The following is a 27,985-nucleotide window of genomic DNA, read 5'->3' as shown; positions in this document are numbered from 1 at the left end:
GCATCTTATTGACAAAACCGACATATTGCTAGTCTGGGCCTGGTACCTTGCATGGTCTTGGGATAACAAACTCTGCAAAAAACTCTGCAGCACTTTTGGGAGACTCTGAAACCTGGTATGCAGTAGCAGTCTATGGGATACACTCATGCCCCAACCAAGAAATAAAATAGCAACACATAAAGTGTAATAGTTATAACAGTAATCTTTATTTTAATGAAGTAAGTAACACATATTAGATGGTATAAGCACTTTCATAGCTACGTAGCTATCTACATTTGAGCAATATGACTTCTTCGCAGAATTACTGTCCACTTTGGCAAATTTGCCAGCACATCGACTGGCTCTCGGCCGGCATTTATACACAGTCCAAGAATTGTCCCCCTGCAGCACTACAAAAATAGTAACAAATGGCACACTCACTTCAATGCTTTGAAGTGAGTGTGAAGTGAGTGTGCCATTTGTTACTATTTTTGTGGATATGTGATGAAAGCTCTTTAAGTGCAGCAGAGCTAACATTTGAGCACCTCTTTATCTTGATCTACACATAAGAAGGATAAAAGTTTAGCGGAAGAAAAAATTGACATTTTGTACCCCTGCAGCACTAGCCTCAGACAAACATACATAATATGAATTTACAAAAAAAAAAAGTTCAGTCAGTGCAATGAAGAAGCCAAAATATATGATGCAGTACCCTGGCTGGTAGCGCTGTCTGTCCCAAAGTAATCACCTGCAGAATGACAGTTGCTCCTTTATAGCAGTCACAATGCAAGATGTCTTGAATATACATTTCATGATTCCGGTGGTAAGTTTATACCTATTCTGATACCCTTCCAGTGGCAGCTCACTCGGCGGAGTTCTCACATGGGTGTTAATGCTGAGCTTCACACGCAGCTTCGTTAGGCTGGACAAAAGCAAATGAATATGTCTGGTCTAGTTGGAGCTCCAGGCCACTACTCCTAGGCGAGCTTTTCTGGGCACCTTATGATGATTGGAACTGGAGGTCTTGAAATCTTCCCATTCTGTGCTGTAAGAAACCAGAAGGTAAGTGAGTGTTAGCTTAGGGTTTCTGGGGATAGGGTTCTGTTTCCTTACACTCAATACATAATGCTGTATTTAGAGATATTTAATGCTGCATTGAATAAGGTCAAGTGAAAACATTTTTAAACAAAGGTTCAGGTAGTCTAATTGGGTAATAATATAGGTTCCAAGTTGGTTCTCAGCAGCCAATTAGTTGCTTGCTCTTTAAAGTTAACTTTTAGTATGTTATGGTATGGCTAATTCTAAGCAACTTTCCAATTGGCCTTAATTTTTTTGTTTTTAATAGTTTTTGAATTATTTGCCGTCTTCTTCTGTCTGTTTGCAACTTTCAAACAGGGGTTACTGACCACATCTAAAAACAAATGTTCCGTAAGGCTACAAATTTATAGTTACTGCTACTTTTCTATTACACATCTATCTATTTAGGTCTCTCCTATTCATATTCCTGTCTCTTATTCAAATCAATGCATGGTTGCTATGTTAATCTGTACCCTAGCAACCAGATTACTGAAACTGCAAACTGAAGAGCTGCTGAATAAAAAGCTAAATATCTGAAAAAACACAAATAATAAAAAATGAAAACCAATTGCGAACTGTCTCAGAATATACTAAAAGTTAATTTAAAGACGAACAATCCCTTTAACAGCACGCCTGCAAAGACTAACTACTCATTGGTTGCAATGAGTTACCAGAAATAGAGCATCTTATAAAAGTGCTGCCAGTGCCGTGCATAAGGAGTTTCTTGTACAGCGTACACCTTCCTCATAGATGTATGGGATCTCTTATCCAGAAAGCTCAGTTACAAGAAGGCCATATTCCATAGACTCCATTATAATAACATAACTCAAATTTTTAAAAATGATTTTCTCTGTACAGGTGTGGGATCCGTTATCCAGAAAGCTCCGAATTACAGAAAGGCCATCTCCCATAGACCCAGTTTTATCCAAATAATCCAAATTTTTTAAAATGATTTTCTTTTTCTCAGTAATATAATAAAACAGTACCTTATACTTGATCCAAATTATGATAAAACAGTCAAGTAGTGGCCAAAATTGTGCAAACCCAACAATCTGATCCTGGGGCTACTGATTCGATCACTTGGGGGCTCATGCAGAACCATCAGTGAACATCCAGTTGAGTACTGCATCCATAGTTTGATGGACAAGCCCCACCAGATACTAATTAGGGAGTGATTGGTTTTGGACCATACTTCGGCCAATTGATATGTGTTTGTGGTCACCTTAATAATGATTTCCTGAGAAACAGAGTAACTGGTAACAAGTAACTGACTACAGAATCAAACCCTCAAATAGTATTCTGCATTACATACCAATTATGTGGATCATAGCAACATAGGTGTCTGGTTTCATCACTAAACTGCAGTGTAATCCTACAGACAGTGAACACAGAGGGTATACTCACAATGGCGAATGGAACGGTGACCTGGATCAATCAGATGTGCCTAACACAGTTATCTAAGACTGATCTGAGGGAGTCACCATTAAAGGTATACCTTAAATTGTGATGAACACCATCAGGACACATAACTGAAGTTTCTGCCTCTTCACCTGTTAAGTGTTAGGATATACTGACAGCTGTAGTTCTGCAACATTTGGAGCTTTTCAGGTATGGGACTTTTTTTCCAGAATGCTCGGGCCTGGGATTTTCCGGATAGCGGATCTTTACATAATTTGGATCTTCATACATTAGGTCTACTAGAAAATCATGGTAACATTATGGGGCAGATCAAAGGTCAAAAATTAGAGTTTCTTTTTAACTCAAATGAACTCGAATGACCTCTAAATTCGAATAGTATCTTATTTAAAGGGGAACTCTGGCTTCGAAACCAAAATTTGATAAAGAGGCCCACATACCTCAGAAACCCCTAAAATAACCATCACAGTTACCTGTTTCTTCAAAAAGTATGACCAAATCCCATTTTCTATGCTGAAATTCAGCTGTTTAACAGTTCTTCTCTTTCTGCATCATATGAAATCCTGGCAGGGAAGGAGGGACTAAACACTGATGTTACAAATTGTAACAACTTCTCCACAGCTTACAGACAGCATGCAGGAACTACATAAACCACAATGCATTGCACTGTGATGTTCTGTTCATTATTGAAATCACATGTGCAGGGAATTGTGGGGTTTGGAGGATGCAGGCTAAGGGTAAGGGCACACCTGGAGATTTAGTCTCCCGGCGACTAATCGCCACTTCTTTGGGACGACTTATCAACCCAAACTGCTTCCCCGTGTGTTCCGCCTGCTTCAATGAAAAATCGTCTGCGCCAATGCACTTGCAGAGCTTCGTTTTCCGAAGTCTCCCGAGGTTTCCTCACAAGCTTCGGAAATTGAAGCGCCGCTAGTGCATTGGCGCAGGCGATTTTTCATTTTAGCAGGGGGAAGGCAGTTTGGGGAGATTGTCGCCCCGAAGAAGAGGCGATTAGTCACCGGGCGACTAAATCTCCCCGAATCTGCCTGTTTGCCCCTGCCCTAAGGACAGCTGCTTGCTTATACAAAGTAACAGTAGTCAGCCAGCTCAGCAAAATAGTCAGAGAGATCAGCTGGAGAGCAGGGGGCTAGGCTTAGGGAACTGTTCCAAACCATTAAGAATCATGAAAAAATCTGCATATTTTTTAATTGAAGTATATTGCAAAGTTGCTTGAAATTATGTTTTGTTTTTCAAAAAGCTTAAGTTATGTTTTATGTGGAGTTCCCCTTTAAGAAAAAAATCGAATATCTAAAACAAATAATACCAACCTAAAAACTCCGAAAAAAATTTGAATGTCAGGAAGGCTATTAACATCTTCAAATAGGTCACTGAACCTCTGCCATTGACTTTTACATGAACTTGGCAGGTTTTAGGTGGCGAATAGTCAAATTTGAATTTTACCCAGGGTCCAGGTATGATAAATCTAAAATTCGAATTTGAGTTTGGATTATTCCCAACTCGAATTTGTGAGTTTTTACCAAAAATCAACACGATAACCCATAATAAGCCCAATAGGCTAGTTTTGCTTCCAATAAGGATTAATTATATCTTTGTTTGGATCAAGTACCATGTACTGTTTATTTATTACATAGAGAAAGGAAAGCATTTTTTAAAATTTGGATTATTTGGATAAAGTGGAGCCTATGGGCCTTTCCGTAATTCGGAACTTTCTGGATAATGGATCCCATACTTGTACTTTATGCAGTAAGAGAATCATCACTATCTATTGGACTATTTGGATTTGCAAAATCAGCAGCACCCACCTTCTACACTGTACGTGGTTTCTCTCACCATAGTGTCTGGTATGCACAGTGACATCATCCCAGGCTGGGTAGGAACACACCGTCAGTTCTGACTCACATCTAGAAACTCCACAGTCAGTTGCTTTCACTCTAAACACCCAAATAAACAAGTAAGCCTTGTCAACAAAACACTCAATTTTTCTGATAATAAATACCCTTATTTATTAAAGGGGAACTCCGGCTTCCAAACCAAAATTTGACAAAGAGGCCTGCATAACAGAGAAACCCCTAATATACGCACCATAGTTACCTGTTTCTTCAAAAACTATGAATAAATGCCATTTTGTATGCTGAAATCCAACTGTTTAACAGTTCTTCTCTTTCTGCATCATTTGAAATCCTGGCAGGGAAGGAGGGACTAAACACTGATGTTACAAATTGTAACAACTACTTTACAGCTTACAGACAGCATGCAGGAACTACATACCCCACAATGCATTGCACTATGATGTTCCGTTCCTTATTGAAATCACATGTGCAGGGAATTGTGGGGTTTGGAGGATGCAGGCTGAGGACAGCTGGCTGTTGATGCAAAGTAACAGTAGTCAGCCAGCTCAGCAAAGTAGTCAGACAGATCAGCAGGAGAGCAGGGGGCTAGGCTTACGAAACCACAATCATGAAAAGTCTGTATATGTTTCAATTGATGTATAATGCAAACTTGCTTGAAATTAAGTTTACTTTTCAAAAAGCATATGTTATGTTTGTGTGGAGTTCCCCTTTAATAAATAAAGGTTGCTTGGTTATGTATAAAGGTGGCTGGGGTAGTTGGTAACTGTGTGTCATATAAAGGTATGTGATACATACAGAACATATGCCAAATAAAGGGAACAGTGCATAAATATGTCAACAGAAATTACAGTAAATACTAAACAAATACCTGTGCACAGGCACTCCTATACATTGTTGGAAGAAGTCAAGCACCAGTTCTGTATGTATCTTTCCATCAGTGATTGTTGCGTCTGGGCTGAAACACTTGTTTGGGGTTTTTTATTTTATGAAGTAGGACTGCCCTACATATGACTCAGGCTATGGATGCTCATATTTGATTTACCTACTTACCCCTCCACAGCTGATAACTTGTGTCCCTTAGTGTTCATACAGCACTTGCTTCCGGGGCATAGTTGTACTGCTAGTTTTAATCCGGCTTGAGGTACAGAGCGTAGGACCTTGGGTACAGGGCAACCCTGTCCTTACTGTCTGCTAAGTTGCAGATGGTCTGTTTTTCACCTTGCGCCCAATGGTGCTCTCTAACTTGCATATCTGAATGACAACTTAGTAGGCAAATGGAAATGGAATTAAGATGCCTATGTGCCTCCTCTGCCTGACCCTTATGAATAAAGTGCTGCTGAAAGCAGGCAATTCTGTATTCATGGGGCAAGCTCAGTACCTAATGCTGAACATTGTAACCTAAGCCAGTGTAGTTTAACAATTGAAGAGATGCAGGTTGAGTCACTATACGTGCTTCTTTGCTGCTTTCACAGTGAATATTCAGTGGATTATGGAGCTTTCTAGCATTCTACCCTTACTTGGACACCCTTGAGGAAAGACCTCTTCTTCATACATATTTATTGTGCCTCAGATCTGGACTGGAATTCACAATAGGCACTGGCATTCCAAGTACACAGAGGCTCAAACAGCTCTCACCTAACTAAATAGTTATTCTCTTTGGCATCCTACAACAGCCACTTTGGCATTTGCCAGAATCCACAGATTTCCAGTCTGGGCAATTAAATATTAAGGGGGTTATTTACTAAACTTGATTTTTTTTCTGGTCAAGGTTTTTTGGCCAAAAACTTGAATTTCTCGAAATTTATACCTCGATGCTGCAAAAAGCCGAATCCAAAAATCCACTATCTCAGAATTGTGAAGGTCATGTATAAGTCTGTAAAATTTTATTTTCAAAACATTAATCTACATTAAAAGTTACCTATAGGTCATACTGATCATTTTTCACTGATTGTTCTGCTTTTGTTAGTTATTGTTACTTGAAGTTCCTAAACCTGACTGTTCTGCCTGACTGTCCCTACTCAAATTGTCAGTTAGAGTTCCTAATGCTAACAGACTAGGGCTGCAAAAATATGTCAGCACCCTCATAGAGGAACATGGGGGTAAGACAGGTAATGTAAAAGCATCAAGCAAATACTTTTATGGCAAAATTATAATATAGCATTCAAAGGCAATGTTATAGAATAAAAAAAAATATTATTTGGGTGTCAGTATCTCTTTAATATGTATTGTAACTATACTTTATATGTATGTGTATTGTATTTTTATACTTATTTGTACTTATTATTGTAATGACCCCCCTTTGTCTTCTACTAATTTATTGTTCTGCTGTACAGTGTTTTGCCCTTAAGGAGCGCTATACAAAAAAAAAAATATATATATATAGAGAGAGAGAGAGAGAGAGAGAGAGAGAGAGAGCAAAAGCCATTTTTTCATCACAAAAGACCTATGAGTGCGGATTTCTTTGCCCTATTGATATTGATATATGTTCCAGCACCTAGGCATTTCCATTGTTTTCTGAGTGCACCTATCCAGCAGTTTGTTTATATATATATATATATATGGGGTTTTCGGACAAAACCCTGAAAGAATTCTTTCTGGTTTTTTTCCCCCATCTGATTTATTCGAGTTATTTTATTAATAAATAAGGCAAAATCTGGTATGGGAGTTTGGTCAAGGTTTTTTTATTTTAATTATGAGATAAATGTGCAATTTAGCAAATAAAAGTCTTAAAAGTGCAAATAAAAGATGCTCCTTATTTTCATGCAGTCACAAATATTGCTGCAAATGTCATTTATTTCCAGTGCACTGTAACAAGTGAGAGCTAAAGGCGAATAATTATCTGTGTGAATAAAGTTATAACCATAAAAGTGAGATCCGTGTTGCATTGTATCTTTAAATGACAAAGATTTTATGAGCAATAAATTGGAAACACAGAAAATGTTTGTCTCCATGTAACATTATGCCTTATCTGTTTCTAACATTCTCTTTGCTTGCTGAAATTCTGAAATCATTGGCACACTGGTTAGTTCATAAGCCCTTTTATTTTATAAAACATTTCCGTTTATGTTTTCAACTCTACCAGATTTGCGTCTTTATCTTGTGCTCAGGATATTATAGTTTTATGTGATGCAAGATTTATGAAAGTATGGAGTGCAAAAAGAACAGCGATTTATTATTCACCAGAATGGAAAGCAGTGTATTAGTAAAGTGAATTATTATAAAGGCGGTTAACACAGCTGCTGTTATAATATGCCCAGTGTGGCATGTCAAATTTGGCGCCATAATTATTTGGACGCCCATTGACTTTAATGTATTTGGACCAAATAGTATAAAAATTGATGTGAGCGTCAAAATTATTTTGACGCCCATTGACTTTAATGCGTTTCGGTAATTTTTCGACATTTCACGGTAAATTCACAATTTTTTCGGTGAAACAAAACAGATTCGCCCATCACTACTGATTATTCAATAAAAAATACCCTGCAATCAGAGGATTTCTAATTTTCCTGTTCAAGCTCTCCTTTAGGGGCTATTATTTGCTCAGGCTTCTATTATATTAGCTTATAATAACATCACAGTTAGATAAAACATTGTTTTATTATAGTTAAACGAAGAAATAACCATTAACCCCAAATTAGAACCCAGCTGACATTTAGACTGAACACTCCTGCCCGCTCCTGACACTTGAAAAAGGGGTATGTAAGACCCAAAACATGTTGTATAATAGTCTTTTAATAAACACAATTACAACGTTTTGCTACTTTGGAGTGCTTTCCTCTTACTATACGAATTGATTGACTCCTGCCTGCTTTTTTGAACCCCCAAAGTTCCATCCCTACAGTTTAACTAACTGCTGGATAGTATGGCTTCTCTGTCCAAGTTTGTCTCCTTGTCTATGGCCAGGATTTGGGAATGGGATATAAGTGTTACCCCAGTGGTGGTCATCTCCCCAGTATGTATCACTTTACATGTTGCAGCCATAACGGGGGCCCTGTATATTACAAATGGAGACATTCTTATTTATTTTGAGTGACTTCTCCATCAACTATTATCTCTTGCAGTAGTGTGCAATGATCAGGGAATGGCTCACTGTCATCATTCATTTCTAATGCATAGGCATGCAGGTGCTTTTGAAAAAAAAAATTGATTTTCTTTTCTACTAACCTAAACCATTTTGTGAATATTCCCCTTCAGCTACAAAGCAATGTGCACAAAAGAAAACAGATGGGTTGTCAAGATGCTGAAATGACTCATATGCCACACCTGAGATATACATTATCTCGACTAGCTGATGAAACAGTCGTATAAATCAAGCTTGGCTTGGGGTCCTTTTATTGTTTAGTTCAATGCAATGGTTATGTTTAATTGCTTGTTATTTACCTGTGCCTTACAATGTCTTCTGAAACTGATAATACTTAAACCGGCTCAGTCTGCTGAGCAGATTTTGGTACTCCATGTACACAGTCATGGAGAAAGGACAATATTTTATATTCAAAACATTGAAATCAGTGGAAATCAGCATAACATTTCTGGTTCCTGTAAACTCATTCTGTGTAAGATAGTTACAGGCACAAAACCATGTAACCTGAAACAAATAGTCACTAGTGGGCTAGCCCCTCCCCATACATAGTATACATATAGCCACATGGAGAAGGTATGAGAAGGTATCTCAGCCTTGTTACTAGAGCAAAACACATTTTAAAAATGAATATGTTGAACGGTCTCTTATGAAAAAGTAGTTGCTTACTTTTAACCTATTAAGAAATAATTAAAATATCTAGAAGACATAGGAAGCCATCTTGAAAATAACATGGAGTTACGCAATGAAAAGAATACTCTCAATACATTATATAATTTTTTAGTGTTTTCTTACCTTTTCTCTGGTTGAGTCTTTTTTTAGCTGCTTCTCAGTTCCAGCTGAGGTCCACTGATTTTAGTTTTACATTATATAATGCGTATTCTTCATCTGGGCCCCCAGGAGCCCTAAAAAGTGAAAACGTTTTTATTAATAAGGGGTTCTAAAGCTTTTTAAAAAGAATCAACTTTTATAAAAGTATGCTTATTTAGTTTTTTATTAAATATGATCATTTTTAATTTACTGCCCATGTCAAATATAAAGTTGTAATAAATTGTTTAAACTGGGGTAGTGAAGTGCAAGGGGTGGTACCATAAAGGGTCCAGGTGGTTACTTAAAAGAGGTGGCTCAAGTTGGGATTTGGTTGGTTGGGTTGATTAAATTATTTGACCCAGATCAAATTCACCTGGGGTGCTAATATGTAAGGTACCCACCCCCAGTGATTTTAACACTACATTTTTCCTTGTCTGGTGCTCTTTATATATACAATGAAAAAAGTAGGGCTACACTAGTCCAACCTTGTTTCTTCCCTTTCTCAGGTGTCCCATGGCAGGCTTAGGGCTAAACTACAGTTGGATCAGATAAAGTCAGATGTTTTTTTTTATGCGGCTACATCCAACATTCAATGTGTTTTTAATGAGAAGAAAAAGTCTGTCAGACACCATTAGATTTCATCTTGTTGGATGAAGATGCAGCATGCATTGTTGCCTTTCAACATCCACATTGCATCAGATGGCGAATCTTCCTTCTTCTAGTTTACACATCAGATTTTTGTATCAGTCCCATTATATTTTGACCAATGCAACTACATCCAACTTGTAGGATGTGATCAACCTACAAAACCTCCCGTATAGTTTAGCCCTTAGAATCAGGCATGTGCAGTAAAGTTCAATATTCAGATTGTTAATTGGTTGCTATTATATTTACACTTACTCTGATATATTGTCCCTGGGAGGCTTGCCAGTGATAACACAGTGTTCTGTTGATTTTTACAGTGAGGAGGAAGCTGTAAAAGGGGTTATGTCGATTTTTATGATGTCGTTTTTATGTTTAAATTACTCTAAATTACTAAATTACTCTATTTACACTGCAAATAATTCACTCTACAATATAAGATTTCATCCATGAACCAGCAAGTGTATTTTTCTTTTATCTATAAAATTGGTGTGTACACAGCCATCTCAGGTTATTTTGCCTGGTCATGTGCTTTCAGAAAGAGCCAGCACTTTAGGATAGAACTTTCTGGCATGCTGTCTTTTCTCCTACTAGTAATGTAACTGAATGTGTCGCAGTGGGACCACCTGGATTTTACTATTGAGTGCTGTTCTTAGATCTACCAGTGAGCTGTTATCTTGTGTTATGGATCTGCATTCCAGTTACCTTCCCATTGTTCTGTTGGAAGGCTGCTTAGGGGAAAAGGGAGGGGTTGATATCACTCCAACTTGCAGTACAGCAGTAAAGAGTGACTGAAGATTATCAGAGCACATGTCACATGACTGAGGACAGCTGGGAAACTGACAATATATTTAGCCCCATGTCTGATTTCAAAATGAAATATAAAAAAAAAACGGAAACGGATTTCAGTGCAAAATTCTGCTGGAGCAGCACTATCAACTTATGCGTTTTGAAATTTTTTTTTTCCCATGACAGTATACCTTTAATCCGCTTTCATATAATGAAGTTGACTTGGAGACGGGGCAACCAAGAAACCTCAACCCAGTGTCACTGAAATTATATTGAGGTTTATTGATATGTGGCGAAATGGTGTGAATTTCCATAGCTGCAGTGTTGTGATGGACCTAAAAAATAGAAATAAAATGCAAGATAAGAGTAAGAGTAAGTATGTGTTAATTAATAGTATCCCTTTGACTATATAACCTTAACCAATTTGCTATAGTTAACAAAATTTGGATATTCTCTTTCATTTTCACTGCAAATTCGCTGCTTGAGTATTTTAACCAAGGACATAAGACCCACTGCTCTCTTTCCCCACTACTAAAATTTTGTTTTACTGTCTGTTCTTTGGTTGCAATCTGGAAAAAATATAGCAGAAGTCAGTTCTGGTCTGCTATTTAGCTAGCCTCTGCTACAGTTTCAGGAGTCAAAACCAGTGGAGCAGTAATGTAAACCAATTTCAGTAACATTTACAAATAAGCCATTTACAGTTTGTTTTAAAAAGTGGCTTAAAATTCCAATTTCTTCCCTTTTGTTCTTTCTTTTACTTTTTTTCTTCAATTTTGTACAAAATCTGAATTGTTTAAATTTATTTATAAAACCTTTTGTTAGACTATGGCATTCAGTAGCGAGATTATGACTTTCTTACTAGACAGTATGTACAAACGTAATAGATATCGAAAAAGGATATGGGTTTTGATAAACAAACTGGTGTTATGCATTGAATGATGTGTATCAGCTTGCCTTTGCATGTTTTATGTATCACTCAGTGTTTTGTGAGGGTGTGGCAGCCTGTAGGTAAGCACTTAGCTATCTAGCACCATTCTGGGAAAAGTACAGTGAATTATACTGAATGCACATTTACATGTCCCTAGGACACACGTCACTTTGTTCTAGAATTTCAGTTTTAGATCCTTTCTTGTTATACTTCCCCCCTATATTTAACTAAATATGGTGCATCATACATCCTGGTATTCCTGTTACCCAGAGAGATGAGTCTACTGAAGCAAACAGAGTAGCAACATCAGAAGGCTCATTTACAAATGCAAGTGCGTGTGAAATTTTTTTTACCCAAATTGCAGTACTTTCCCCAGAAATACAACACCCTCACTGGTGCAATTTGTAAATTGTTGTTATAAATCCACCATATTTATAACTGCCGTGTGTAATCTAAATAATGTATTTGTGTTATTCACTAATTGCAAGTCAGTTGCTTGGTATGAGCACCCAGGAAGTAACAATACATCAAGGCATGTATCCAGATCTACATTGTGTCCTTGCACCCTGTACCGGGACCAGGGCCGCCGTCAGAAATCACGGGGCCCGCCCACCTGGCCCCCAAGCCCCAGCCCAGATCCCGCCCACTCCACACCACAATTAAAAGACCACACAGACATCAGCACTACAAAAGGTACCCCCCCCACACACATAAGTTATAAAAACCTATTAATGGTCAGGGCCCCCTTATAAGTTAAAAAACCTGTAGTGCCAGGGCCCCCCATAAAAGTTTTTTTTTTAATAAATTTTTTTAAATAATTGGTGGCCCCCCTACCAGTTAAAAAAAAAAATTGATGACCAGGGCCCCATTGTAAGTTAAAAAAACAAATAATTGGCGCCAGGGCCCCCATAAAAGTTTTTTTTTTTAAAAAAAAAAAACATTGGTGCCAGGGCCCCCCTTACAAGTAAAAAAAAATTGGGGCCCCAAAGAATATTTTTTAAAAACACATTGGCGCCAGGGGCCTTTAGAGTATTAATATAATATATTGGTGACCAGGGGATTAAAAAAAATAAAAAAACACACATTGGTGTTCAGAAGAATTGAAATCGTGGCTTCAGGACTTTAACCTCGCCTCCTTTAGTGACTTTGGGTCTTTTGCCACTTCAGGACTTAAATTTTGGCTCTTTTCGTGACTTTGGGTCTTTTTGTCGCTTCAGGACTTCAACCTCGCCTCCTTTCGTGACTTTGGGTCTTTTGCCACTTCAGGACTTCAATTTTGGTTCTTTTCGTGACTTTGGGTCTTTTTGTCGCTTCGGGACTTCAATTTTTCAATTTCGCCTGTTTTTGTGACTTCGGAAGGGCGGCACGGCTTCGTCGCTGTCAAGGGGGGCCCTGCTCTTTAGTATAAAAAGAAGTTCCTTGATTGACAAAATATAGCACCGTATTGTGTGCTTTGCTCTTCTGCTGGTGATTATTCCCCTTACTGGGCACATTTGTCTTGGGGAATGGCTGTATTTTTGCAGGATGGAGGGGCACAGTGCAAAGTAAACTTGTTGGTGTATAATCTACCCTTTCTGAATTAGCTTTGCTGAATGCAGGCAGCACTGTATTCATGGGAGCAGTCTGTAGGAGCCATGTAAGCTTTATCTAAATCGTGCAATTTAGGAAGATGTGGTGGGTACATAATACAAAGGAGCTCTATTTTAAGTGGGGCATTGCAGTGCCTGTAACTGTGGCAGTAAAGCAATCACATATGGAGCATTACCGCACTCTGCATCTCATGCCAGATTAAAAATCAGACACTGGGATAGGAGATTAGGATCTGGACCTGTAGGTGAACTAGTAGAGTATATTAGTGATCAGAATTAGGCAAATAACACCCTTGTCAATCAGGTTATTGGCTTAGAAACAACAAGATTCGAGATAATAACATTTATGAGGGGGGGGGCAAATTCTGGACAGCAAAGGTGTTATTGAGTTTAGAAACTTTGAGGGTAATATTTGAATGTGCTATAGGTCTAGTCACCAATAGCAACCAGTTCACTGATCATTTGTTTGAAAGCTGATTGGTTACTATGGGTTACTATGCTTGGGCAAATGTTTATATGCCTGAGGCCACCTGAAATAGAAGATCCATTGCCCCTTACCCCCCGCATTCACCTCCACCTAAAAAAGCAGTAACACCATAAAATTAAATTGTATCAAAGCAATTTAAATATAATGTACTGTACCCTGCAATAGTAAAGGTTCTGTGTTTGCTTTAGAAAGACTACTATAGGTTATATAAACAAGCTGCTGTGTAACCACTGGGGCTGCTATTCAATATGGAAAAAAAGGAGAAACGTTACAGGTTACATAGCAGATAATAGATAAGATATGTAGAATATAATGGTGTTATGTGCTATGTAACCTGTGCCTTTTCTCTTTTTTTTTCAAGCTTGAATGGCTGTCTCCATGGCTAAACAGCAGCTTGTTTATATAAACTATAGTAGTCTTTCTGAAGTAAACACAGAACTTCTACTAGTGCAGGGCAGAAGTACATTATATTTTAATACTTTGATACTCTTTTATTTTTCTTTTGGTGTTACTGTTCCTTTAAAACCCCTAAAATGGAGTTTTTATCACGGTAAAGAGCCACCAGAGTCATGCTCTCATAATGTACAGTATAACATAAGAAGTAATAATTACAGTGTGTAATTTTGTCAGGCACACATTCCCAAAGGATTTGAAAAAATAAAGCAGTTTACAGGTACTGTAATTATGACTCTTTAATTCATATTTCTATTCGCTATTGGTGTCAGGATCATTTTATTGGCCCTTTCTTGTCTGTGCTCTGATTATGATTCTTGTGTTTCACATGATTTGCAAGTTTTGGGAGCTGGCACATGACCCGAGACTTACACACCCAATGTCTAAAAGACAAGACACTCCCTGAAAGTGACTAAGCTGGTTTGGTCAGTTACAGAAGCTGCCGGACTGTTTGAGGAAGGTATCTCTGTAAAATGTGTGTCCTGTGCTATGTAAACATTTTGCCAAGAACCTTCCACATTTCACAAAGGCAATATACTGTATATCACCAATAGGGATGGGCAAATTTTTTTTCCTTGGTTCGCCACAGAATTGACGCCCATAGGGGCAAATTCACTAAACGCCGAAGCGCCGAACGCTAGCGTTAATTCACTAGCGTTGGGCATTTTCGTTACTTCGCAAATTCACTAACGAACGCTGGCGTAGATTCGCTAGTGTTACTTCGCACCCTTATGCCTGGCGAATTTTCGATACGGACGTAACTACGCAAATTCACTAACGCGCGCAGTGTACTGAACGCTACCTTTTACGCTAGACTTCCTTCGCCACCTCGGACCAGGCAAAGCGCAATAGAGTAGATAGGGATTGCTTCAAAAAAAGTCACAATTTTTTCTAAGTCCCAAAAAACGCTGGCGTGTTTTCTACATTATGGGTGATAGGCTGAAAAAGATCGAAAAAATTTTTGGGGCTCCCCTCCTTCCCCCCTACATTTCAGACTCATGGCAACTTACCTATACAGTGGGCATGTGTAGGGCAAAATAAAATTTTTATTTGATGTTTTGAAGGTTTTCTAGACATTTGTAGTGCTGATACGTATTCCTCCATTGAAATTTGAATTTGGCGCCGTATGCAAATTAGCCTTCGCTAGCGTAACTTCGCTTCACTTAGCGAATCAACGCTAGCGCAACTTCGCAATCTTACGCTACCTCTATGCGCAACTTCGGATTTTAGTGAATTTGCGGAGCGCTGGCGAAACTACGCCTGGCGAAGTGTGGCGAAGTGCGGCGAAGCGCGGCAAAGTTGCACCTGGCGCAACTACGAATGTTAGTGAATTTGCCCCATAGACTTGTTTGGCATCGTGCGACAAAAAAAATTTGGCGAGCGTCAAAAAAAATTTGCCGCACAACAACATTTTTTTGACGCCCATAGACTTTGATGGGCATCAGCGGCATTTCGCCGGCTGCAAATTTTTCGCGAAACGGGTCAAATTCGTCCTTCCCTAATAACCAAATATTTCCAATATAAATGATTTCTAAGCTTTATCAATGGCAGCTACCACTAAAAAGCACTTTTATTTATAAACCCATATTTATGACTTTTGCTTGTTTGTACAGTGATGAACCCTGTATTTATGCTAATTCCTGTATTGCTGACTGTGTGTAGTGTCAGGTCTGTAGCACCAGCAACACAGATCCACAATCCATTTTTTCAAACAAACTCTGGTAGATGTGAATGTTGGTCTTATATAAACCTTGTTTAGTAATTTGTCACTTTCCTCGGTAATTAAAGGGATACTGTCATGGGAAAACATGTTTTTTTTTTAAAAAAAAAAAAATATGCTTCAGTTAAAAGTGCTGCTCCAGCAAACAAAAGAGAAAACGGATTTTTTTATATTTAATTTTGAAATCTGACATGGGGCTAGACATATTGACCGGTTCCCAGGTGTCCCCAGTCATGTGACTCTTTACTGCTGTACTGCAGGTTGGAGTGATATTGGACTGATTATTTGCAGTGCAAACTGTGTAATTTATAAATAAAAACTACATCATAAAAATCATGACAAAATCCCTTTAATAAATGGGTTAAACAACCTGCTTACTTTGTAATGTTAAGATTTAAAGAAATCTTCTGTTACTGACAGCTTTTGCTTTTTTAAGGGTGGGGTCACACGGGGGGAGCTAAGTGGCTCTATATTATGAAGCCAGCTCTGGTTAGGAGCTACATCAGAACCAGATAGGTGTGCGGCAGAGGTAATTGGCCATAACAATAAATTAGCAATTAGTCTGATCTGCAGTGTTTTCATCCGAAAGTCGGATCAATGTAGTTGTAACATGTGATTTCTCCTTCACTTCCGTTTTATGTAAAACATCCGACACGTCGCACGCGCTTAGTCGTATTGCGACGTGTCTGGTCCAATCGCGTCATGCTTTCCTGCCCTTAGGCTGACTGAAAATATTGGGCCTAATTAGGGCCTTATTTACCACATAGGCACTCTTTAAAAATTTTTTCCCTGCTGCAGGATATATTTCCATGAAATAGGCAGCACAGATGGGGGAAGGGGGTGTTTGGTCTGGGGCGTGGCGAGACATAACATGCATGCTCGATGTGTAGTGACATCATTTCCAATGGCCCTGCATGGAGTGACATACAGGTCTGGGCTGGCCTTCAAAATAGGCCCTGACATTTCAAGTACACAGAGGCTCAAAAATCCCCGTCAGCCCAATAAATAGTAACTTTCTATGGCACCTTAAAGCAGTCCCCTTAGCATTTGACTGAACCCACAGATTGCCAGTCCAGACCTGGTGGCATATCTTCCAGTACTGGCTGCCCCCCCCCCTCCAGAGTGAGATGAGAGGAGACTGTGACAACGCTCTTCATATTACATCAAGAGTACATGCAACCACCTGGGGATGAGGCCTTGGGATCATTGATGTTAAAATCTGTGCAGGGCTTGAGGGTGAGGGGCTGTTATGAAATGCTTGTGGGCCACAGTGTGCCATTTACCTGCCCAGTCCCATAGCCATCTGGCTTCTCAGCCAGCATGACCCAATTTAGGGGTGAGCAGCTCACCAATATGGTCCAGTTGCCCCCTATGTGATAAGACCAGGTCTGTAGATCAGTCAACTACCAGTTCAGAACTTGAAAGCAAAGACTCAATAAATTGCCATAGACTTTTGCACTGAATATCAGGCCTGATATGTTAACGAGAAGGCATTTCCCATAATTGGATGTTTTGTGATCAATGATAATGACCTGCTTAAAAAATAGCATATCTGATGTCTATGATAAAACCATGTGTAAATCAGGACCAGGACACACCAATAGATATCGGTATCACATTCATTATACCAGCTCAGATATTTAACATAGAAAAGTGAGAACATTTCAAGTTTCTATTGTGCGTGTATGTGATCAGACATCTGATTCCAGAAGGTATTTTTCTTGACGTGAGAGAGACAATATGCAGAGTCTGACATAATTAGGGGAAGGTAGAATAAGACAGAAGTGCATTTTTTGAAAACTTTCTTGGAAGGAATTCAGAAAGAGGAAAAATACAATCCTTTGTACTAGCAGACAATGCCTGAGGTATAGGTGGAACCCGCAGTGTTGCTTCAGATTTCGCTCTGGAAAAGCCCTCTCACTCCTTCCTTCATCTTAACATTATATTTAGTTATGTTAGCTTTTTTCTTAAATAAATGATTATGCAAAAAGCATTTAGAACTAAAACAGGCAAATGGAATAGTGACTAATATTATTTTAGGAAAAGTGTTGTTTTAACAACAGGCCATGATTCAGTAGCAGTGAAGTGCTGTACTGTACAATACAAACTTTGCAGCAGTTGAGTCTGTGAGTCATTCTCTTTTCTATTGCAGTTTTCTTAAGTGAAATTCAAGGGCTTATTTACAGCTGCAACCGCAGAAGTTCTTGCACCCAAAGATGCTCCTTGCACTTTCCTATACTTGCAAAGAAACCCTAGACCTACAGCTACATTCAAGCTGGCAGTAATTGCACCTCAAAACATGTAACAATAGAAAGAGGGACAAAAAGTTTTGCAGAGTACAGTGCGGGGAATTTTTTGACCATGCCCACTTGATGGCTACGCTCCCTAATTACCATGTCCATTTTACAAAATTTGTCAGGTTATGTAAAGTTTGAACACATTTCTGGGGTTTTTAGGGTCAGCTTTTATGTTTTATTACAGTTTTGCTAATAAAGTTGAATTGCCCTTTAATCTGCAAGTTTCCCCAAGAGAACATAAATAGTTACAAGTGTTTCTTTGCTTATCTTAAATTGTTACAAATGTATCTATAAGTGCACCTGCCATGTATTCTGAGCTCTCTACCAAAAGCCAATTAAGTTTTAGAACCTTTGTTTCTTTTTCTGACTGTGCAGGAGATCAGAGAGAAAGTCGGGACATTTCATTAACAATCTGGGACTGCGGCTTAAACTGTCAAAATTGGGACAGTTGGAGGTATGTAATTTGTATGTAATTCTACTGTTTCCCCTGCAATATGAACAGTGGACTTGCATCTAAAGAATCGAGTGTAGAATTTTGAGTGATGGAAATGACACCAATTGGGCATCAGGCTCAATTGTGCATTATGTAACTCCCCCTTCCTGACAAAATGATTCTGACATTGTGGGGAAAAAATGATACATTTGAACACTGCATTTTAATTTGTAAATAAATAATATTCTCCCCTGGCAACTTGCATCAAGGATTAAAGATCTGTTGGTGTGTGTTGAGTTCAGCTTTGAGCTCTAACACCCCATAGAATAGGTGTTTGACTGCTCATAGGAATACATTTTAACTAGCTGACACAATGATCTGCTTTGAGTGATAACATTTATTTTTAATAAAGTGATAACATTTACCACAGTTCACATTCTCTTGAAATGGTCACTACGTTTTAAACTAAATATATTTAATAAAAATATGCAAAATGTTCAGGGCTTGTGAAAATTGTAATTAAAAAAAATGTTTAATAATGGTGGATATAAAGTAAAGACTTGTGTGTTTTTAAATCTTGCTTAACCATGAAACCTTGGCAACTTTTTTGAATACCAAACCATGTCCAAATTCAGATTGATATATTTAGATGTGTCCTAAATGATCAAAAACAACCAGTGTTAGTAAACATTCACTTCAATGAGGACTGAAATCATAACATTTGTACTGTATTTGTCTTGCTGCCCTGCCCAGGTTTGATTGGTCAGATACTGTATGGCCACCTGTATTACGGTTATCAAGAATATTTTATATTTATTAAAGCTTCTGTAGAAGATAATGAGAGGTATGCATGCAAGTACATACCGATCTCAGTCAGTGTCATATTTCAGGTCCCTCTTTCAAATCTCTACGCAGATATTGTACTGCTAGTTTTCGTACATTGGAATCCACCCCATTTGTATGAGAACAGGCGTCACCTGTTGATCTTTATGTTTGTGCTCAGAGGCATTTATAAATTACTTCAAGGCATATCTGCTCGCTCAATATAAACCAGCTGAACAAAAAAGAGAAGGAAATGAAGTGCTTTATAAAAATATATGCATTTAGAGCATGGCCACTGCATGTTAGCATTAACATAATGAATAAAGAGCACAATGTCATTTGCTATAGAATATCACAATCTGCAGATGCATGGTCAGAATTTTGGTCAGAATTTAAACATTCAAGACACGGAAAATGACGCATGATTGCATAAAACTGTTAGAACGTGCAATGCTTATTGCTATGATGAAATGGTCAGAACCTGTCCTTTAATTCACATTTTATATAGATCTAAAGAATGGAGCTGTTTGTGAGCAACACTGACCTGTTGTGTTCTACACACTAAAAAATCATCACTAGGAAAGATCACTTGCAGGCTGAATGGTCGGCCCCCCACACATTTTCACCTCACCAAATCTGGCCCTCGTTGCAAAAAGTTTGGACAACCCTGGCCTAATATAACTAAATAAGAGGCACTTTAATTAACTTGTGTACTTGTAGTTCAACTGTATCTTTGTGCTACAATCATGTCTGCAAAAACAGTTTGGCACTTGGAAAGGAACAGGTATTGCTGTGTATGTTAAGGAAGAGAATATGCCCATCATCTATGATGATGACAAGTGAGTCCATTCACATATGGGTTGATAAGGGAATTTAAAGCTGCACAGTCCTAAAATAGAATATTTAATGAATATATAATCGTCGGATGAGTAACAAAATCTTTCTCACCCTGTAACAAAAGTGACCTGGGTGTAAAAACCCCAGGTCTAACACTTGAATGTGGAGTATTACGTAAAACCACTATTGGAAAAAGGGAATGACACTCACCCGACGTCTCAAGTGGTCCAGGTGCGTCGCCCCGAACCCGTAGCCAAGGGTGTGTGTGCTTAGAAGTATGAAGAAAATCGGCGAGCACTCCGGAAGCCTCTTGTAGTAGGTAAAATTCAACTTTATTTCAAATACATTAAAACCATAGTATCCATAGCATTCACATACGGGGGCAAATACACTAAAGGGCGAATTTTCACCATTGAACGCTCCACCACAATTCACGCCACTTATATTAAATTGTAAATTCATTACCACTACGCTAATTCACTAAAATTCAAAGTTGCGTCTCAGCAGCCGAATGCTGGCGAAGTTTCGCTAGTGTTATTTTGTCAGCACAAGCATTTTTTATCAATCTTTTGCTAGCGTTCAATTCTGCCTAGCGAAATTTTGTTAGTACTCTTACGCTTATGTTAATTGGAATATGGCGGGTAGATATAGGTTGTATAGGCGTCTTTATTAGAGATGTTGGTGCAAATGCTTGAAATGTCCAAATTAAAGACAAAAGAGATCCTCTTATGTCCGAGACTTGAGCCCACCCTAAAGCAAATGTGAAATGCCCCTCAAATGGTTGGAAAATTTTTTTTTACAAACATTTTTTAATAGTTAGAACTTTTGAAGGCAATCCTGCTTTAAAATATGAGAAAACTCCAGCATTTTTAAAAAATTTTATGACTTTTTGGCATACAGAACATAAGATTAAGGAGGATGTAGCTTCATCTTATCAGTTTCCCAGGTCTAAGGTGGGGAAGGAAACTCTGGCGAAAGGGGTAACGTTCTGTAAAATTTGTACTTTAGTGAATTTGCGGAGTAACGATTGTTCGCCTGGCGATAGGGCGCAAAACTGTGATAGAGGGTCTGTTTCACTAGCGAACTGTCCTCTAAGCCTGTTAGTAAATTGGCGATGTCCCTGCGGATGAGATTTCTGGCTAAATTTAGCTAGCTACAGCCACTTTGGTAAATCTGCCCCATGGAGTTTGACTGTCACAATGTCTGTGTGTGCATTGTGAAAATATGCTCCTCAACCACCCCTCCATGTTCCACCTTGCAAAGTTAAAAAAGTTACAGTTCCTCAATGACTTTTCACTGTCACAGTGGATGATTTATTTCACTGCTAGCAAGCAGGAGACACAAATGAATCAAATGACATGATAATAGTACTAGGAATATTACTGCTTTGCTTTTTCCTTGTAATCATAGGACAGTACCTAAAGTAACAGAAATTGCTGTTCATGGCTATTTGGGTTTTTTGTTTGCAAATGTAGTGCATCGCCTTATGATATGGTGCTCCACATTCAGACCCATTATAGAGAAAAATGCCCAGGTCATAATCATTCTGGATAATTAGTCCTAAACTGATTTCAGACGTTACCTCTAGAAAGTCACAGAGAGAAATTATACTAGGTTTGAGATGCACACATTCATTGCAAAATCCATATTAGGTCAGCTCTGTATAAATTCTCCCAAAAAAAACATGTCCCTTAGTTGATGATCTTTATGAAATATATATAAACAAGTAGGAAATGATGTTTCTCAAAAAAAGATCCCACTGGATAAACGGCACTGCATTGGCCCAGGTACTGAGAATTCACCATGTGTGGCCTTAGCCTTTATCATGTGCATGCATGATTGGGAGTTATTCGACTGATAAACTAGTGCAGAGTCACAATAGTAACAAAAGACACATACTGTACATTACATGTATCTGTTCCACATTGCAGTGTCTTAGAGACAAACTCCAGTTTCCCACAAGGATTCATTGTCTGCCCTTTTAGGTATCCTTACATGAACAGGGATTCCTCGAGTTACGTACACCCGACTAACATACAACTCACATTTACAGAAGGGGCTGTTACAGTAACATACTATGGTTTGCTTGACTTTTACTAGCATTTAGCTTTAATAAGCCACATGCCTCAATCCCCTCTGACATGTGTTGTCTACTGCAGAGCACAGAAAGGTAAAAATAAATACTATGTTAAGTTGCATTTAATAAGAAAATGTATATGTTTCAATTTACTGTACATACAAATTTAAGAACAAACCTACAGACCCTATCTCGTATGTAACCCAGGGAACTGCCTGTTTATAGCTATTTAGAATAAATAGAGGATTATATTATTTCCAATGTTGCAAATTCTCTTCTGATTGGGTGAATGTACCCTCTCTATAAATAGGGTCTGACATCTGTATGTTTGCAGCTGTCAGAATAGTCAGATAGGTGATTTGATACAACTTATAACGTGTTATTATATGTGATTTCCATAAACTGGGATTGCATGTCTGCTCATTTCAGGTCTCTTATTGTACATTAGCAAACCTAAAGCCAATAGTGTATTCTCTTTCATCGAAGCCAGTGCACCAGAGCAGCCTGTCATATTAATATTTTACTGTGTGCAAAACGTAAACAAGAGCTACACAAATGTGTTTTTCTATTATCATTGTATTTTTATTTATTACTCATTTATAAACCTTACACAGATGGCACACAATAGAAGACATAAACCTTTTAGAAAAGCTGAATGCCAAGATTTATAAAGAGAAAACAAAAAGTGTTTTTTTTTACAAGCAGGGCATTGTTAATGTGTGTGAGGGTGGGAGTGGAGGACCATGCCATAACACCGCTCCTCCTGCAGTTCTTCCTGAATCATGATTCACTTGTCAATACCTAACTCAATTCTATCTTCCACTATCAGCACACATGACTCTCTGCAGCCACAATATAGTTGCACCCATAATCCCTGCCCCTGGCTAAACCCTCAGATATTACTCCCCTGGTCATTGGCCAGGCATGGTTTTGCGACAAATTTCTGGATTTCTCAGACGGCGAATGTTTTCGTGTTGCTGGCACGAAAATTCGGCGTGGGAAAATAAGATGCTTCAAAAAAATTAATGCTTGTCGCACGTCGGATGCCCTTTGACTTTAATGCATTTGGACAAAAAATTTGCTTGTGTAAAAATTATTGGGACGCCCATTGATGTTAATGCATTTGGACAAAAGAGTTGCGCGAATAAAAATTGTTGCTTGTGTCAAAACTTTTGGGTGTCAAAATTATTTTGAAATCCATTGACTTCAATGTGTTTCACGAATTTTTCGGCAAAGCGAAATGGGACACATCACTACTCCCGTACTCTTGCTAACAAACTGCAGTGTGTTTTGGTGGAAATACCATACAAAAGTAGACTTCCTTCACTATAACTTCTTTATGTCATGCCTCAATTCTGCCCTTTCCGAAGCACAATTTACTGTTGTACACGCAAAAATAATAAAAAATCCAACCCACAATGCTTGTTTTCCATATTCAACTATCTTCTTCATCCCTCACCACATGAATCACTAACATTTCTACATAGAGGTATGGGATCCATTATATGGAAACTTGTTATCCAAAAGGGCATCAAGGGCAAATAAGATCTTGAGTTGTATTAAAAGGGGCATTGATTCACGGCAGGAAGTGGTTATTCTTCCACTTTATAGAGCAATGGTAAGGCCCCATCTAGAATTTGACATCTCCATCACTCAAACAGGACATTATTGTATTAGAGAGGGTGCAGAGAAGGGCAACTAAGCTGATAAAATGTATGGTATGGTATGAAGAAAGAGTGGCCAAATTGGGGATGTTGACACTGGAGAAGAGGCGTTTAAGGGGAGATAGGATAACTATGTATAAATATATAAGGGGATCACATAATAATCTCTTTAAATCTTTATTTACCAGTAGGCCTTTCCAGCTGACAGGAGGTCACCCATTCCGAATAGAAGAAAGTAGGTTCCTCCTAAATATTTGGAAAGGGTTTTTTACAGCTGTGAAGATGTGGAATCCTCTCCCTGAATCAGTTGTACTGGCTGATACATTATATAGCTTTAAGAAGGGGTTGGGTGGCTTTTTAGCAAGTGAGGGAATACAGGGTTATGGAAGATAGCTCATAGTACAAGTTGATCCAGGGACTGGTCCGACTGCCATTTTGGAGTCAGGAAGGAATTTTTTCCCCCTCTGAGGCAAATTGGAGAGGCTTCCGATGGGGTTTTTTTTTGCCTTCCTCTGGATCAACTGGCAGTTAGGCAGGTTAAAAAAAGCTAAAAGGTTGAACTTGGTGGACGTGTGTCTTTTTTCAACCTCACTTACTATGTTACTATGTAAAAGTACCCTGAATTACGTGAAGGCCATCTCCCATTGACCCAATTTAAAAAAAAAAAATCTAATTTTTAACATTTAAAATGTTGACAGTGTATAGAGATCCAAATTACAAAAAGATCTCTTATCTGGAAAACCCCTGGTTTCAAGTATTCTGTATAATAGGTCCCATACCTGTACTCTGCAGGACCCTGCAGACATCATTAAAAACATACTCCTCAACAGACCCCAATAATCTCAATCTGGCCCTCATCAACTCTTTTGATCTTGTTACTGAGTCTGAAATTTCCCTCCTGTCCTCTCCACCTACAACTTGTTCAATTGATACTATACCCTCACTATTACTAAAACAAGGCCCCTGCCCTTACTCCACCTTTTACGCATATATTCAATTCCCCTCTAGCCTGTGTCAAGCCCATTCTTAAAAAGACTACACTGGACCCACCCTATCTCTCTCTTACAATTAGCCTCTAAAGTAGTGGAAGATCTCGTATTACTAACCTTCTCCACACCTATAATCTGCTGGGCCCTATGCAGTCTGGTTTAAGATCTGCCATTTATGTAGAGCAAAATATCTCCAGTCTCCTCATTCTCCTAAACTTATCCTCTGCATTTTGATATGGTATCAAAGTCAACACTTGAGAAAGTGGCACGGAGCCAGATAAGTCACAAATACTCCAATGACATGTCAGTAATTTTTATGGTATTTTTTCTATGTTTTTAACATGTAACTAATAAAAGTATGTTAATTGAAAAGTGTGGACAGGATATCTATCTATCTATCTATCTATCTATCTATCTATCTATCTATCTATCTTCTATCTATCTATCTCCTGTGCACAAAATATCATAAAAGTCATACATTAAAGTCATATGAACGTCTTTATTAGAGATGTTGGTGCAAATGCTTCAAGTGGCAACTTTTTATTACAAATGTCCAAGGATCCTGAATGAAGACAAAAGAGATCCTCTAATGCCCTAATGCTTCTGGTGGAACTTGCAGCTTAATAACTGCTGAAGGCCTACGGATATTAATCATAATTTCTCACAACGGTTTCAAATTTTGGTTTGTATAATATAAAGAGGGTTGTATTTTAGAAAAATGTAAACTGCCTACTGATGTTTCCTTCTATGTCCTTGAAATGAAAATGGTTCAGTAATTACAACACTTGGGTGCATCAGATCAAGACAGCATACCAGTTATAATTATGCCAAGTGGTTGCAACATGCCTATATATATATATATATAACGTGTTTTGACAAGTTAATTTTTAAGATGCTCTCATTTGCACTTGTAATCGGATACTCTCATGCAATGAAAAGGTGTTTACCTGAAAAAATAGTTTATTGTGTTGATTAGAGCACTTTAGGAATACAAATTTATTTTTCTTTTAGTTCTGGAAAAGTGATCATCACTATTACTTGTTGTGCTTGCATAGGGAAGTGAACTTCCTGGAACTGATGTACAATTTATACTTCCTTACTGCCAGTAAATACTAGTCTTAAGGTGGCCATATGCTGACCATCCATTAAGGGTATCCAACCATTTGGCCTGCAGGCCAGTTGGAAAGGCATGGCATGATTGGCCATACAGAGGGTTGGAGATATGCTGTTGTTCTGTTTGTTGACAACACAAAGTACTCACTATAGAAAGTGAAGAGTAGATGTTCCTCATCTGTTGATGCACCATCAACCTTCTGACAAGATGCATTTGCAGATGAATTTTTTGGTTTGGCATCTAAGATGGCCTCAGGATGGTCTTTCCAAATCAACCCTTAAGCTGATAAACATGCTCAGACTTTATTGGCCATTTACTATGACCCCAGGCAAGTGCAAAAAAACGAAGGGTTGCAAAAGTATGCTCCCTTAGTGTACATTCAGTGTTTACTTCTTGCACTGGATAAAAAAATCTGGTGAAATGTGGAGGCCAGCTATATCCTTACCACCATTCCCTAATTGCAGATCTGAATGACAGGCAGGTCTCTGTGCTCCGGGGTGTGGAAACCTGTGTCAGTTAATCAAGGCATGAAGACAGGTGCAATATGCAGAAAAAATGGAATGAAAATGGAAATGGAGTACACTTCCATTTTTTTGCAGTTTGCACCCTGCCTAATTGTTGCAGATGGTCTTCATTATTTATATTTTATAGTTTTTGAGTTATTTGCCTATTTCTTCTTCTTTCCAGCTTTCAAATGGGGGTCACTGACCCCATCTATAAAAAAAATGCTCTGTAAGGCTACACATGTATAGTTATTGCTACATTTTATTATCAATCATTCTATGTAGGCCCTTTCATATTCATATTCCAATCTCTAATTTAAATCAATGCATGGTTGCTAGGAGTAATTTGTACCCTAGCAACCAGATTGCTGAAATTGTAAACTGGAGAGCTGCTGAATAAAACTCAAACTCAAAAACCACAAATAATAAAGCTGCTCCATCACCAAATGAAGGATGTTTTGGAAATAGGATCCCTGAACCTCGTTTGCCTTTATAATGTAAATGTGGGGGGTAGGAGATAATAATTACAAAGAGAGATCATGAAAAGGTTCACTTTTCCCAGTACAGTACTGTCATCAGCAAGAATAAATTGAAATTTGAAATAACATATTATAACGCCCATCCATCTCCTCATACTTTAACAGCCATATGAATATTACTGCTTCTGCAAATTATACATTTAGAACAGAGGATATTGAATTCGCCTTTTTGTAATGTGTAAAGTTGATTGATTGTCCCATCCCCACCCCAGAGGTCTGTCTATCCTTGAAATTGCTACATTGTCCCACAGTTCAATGTAGCCGTTCATACACTTAAAAAGAAAAATTATCTTGGAAGACCTTTTTTCTTTGCATTGGATAAACATATTACATAAAGAATCAGTTATCATTACATAAAGAATCACATATCATCGGTTAAAGAATCACTTACCATTCCATGCAATGAGACCCAGACCTTTGCAAGGGCATCCAATCTGCTGGCTCCTCGGAGAACTCACATAAAGCTTTAATATTGTTCTTATTGTTTCTTCCCCTACCTGCACGGGATTGAGGCAGAACTGCAACTGTACTAGTGGTTCCATTGCTTAGGTATTAGAAAAGCCTGTATTCATCTGGCAAACCAAATGAAGTTGGCACAGCAGATTTCTGTTCTCCACCCAGATGAATAATTGGGCAGACTCCACATAAATTAAAAACATGTTTATTATTGCTTCTAGGTAAATTATTATTTTGACACACCTTACCAACTCTTCCAGAATTCCAGTGATAGGGGAGGGGTGCTAACTACATCAGAACAGAGGCAGGCAATGTGGACTGGTAATATGGTTTTAAAATACGCTAATTTGCCTCATGCCAAGAGCAAAATCTTGCTAGGAAGAAAATGTTTAGGTGTGAGCCATGCAGATGATTG

The 27,985-nt window shown here is 38.3% G+C and overlaps 1 long non-coding RNA gene across 1 annotated transcript; it reads right to left on the bottom strand.

The window, feature by feature from the left end:
- Nucleotides 1–660: 660 nt before the first annotated feature.
- On the bottom strand, nt 661–27,592 carry LOC121394723. Its single transcript, XR_005961972.1, has 5 exons — nt 27,506–27,592; nt 10,854–10,997; nt 9,217–9,326; nt 4,296–4,424; nt 661–1,024 (listed from the first exon to the last, which is right to left on the bottom strand). It is a non-coding gene; the product is annotated as an uncharacterized LOC121394723 (long non-coding RNA).
- Between the last annotated feature and the right edge of the window lie 393 nt (nt 27,593–27,985).

The sequence above is a fragment of the Xenopus laevis genome, chromosome 6L (genome assembly GCF_017654675.1).
Source record: "Xenopus laevis strain J_2021 chromosome 6L, Xenopus_laevis_v10.1, whole genome shotgun sequence".
Taxonomy (NCBI): Eukaryota; Metazoa; Chordata; class Amphibia; order Anura; family Pipidae; genus Xenopus; species Xenopus laevis.
Note: the sequence above shows the minus strand (reverse complement) of the source record. Positions and strands in the feature narration are given on the sequence as shown.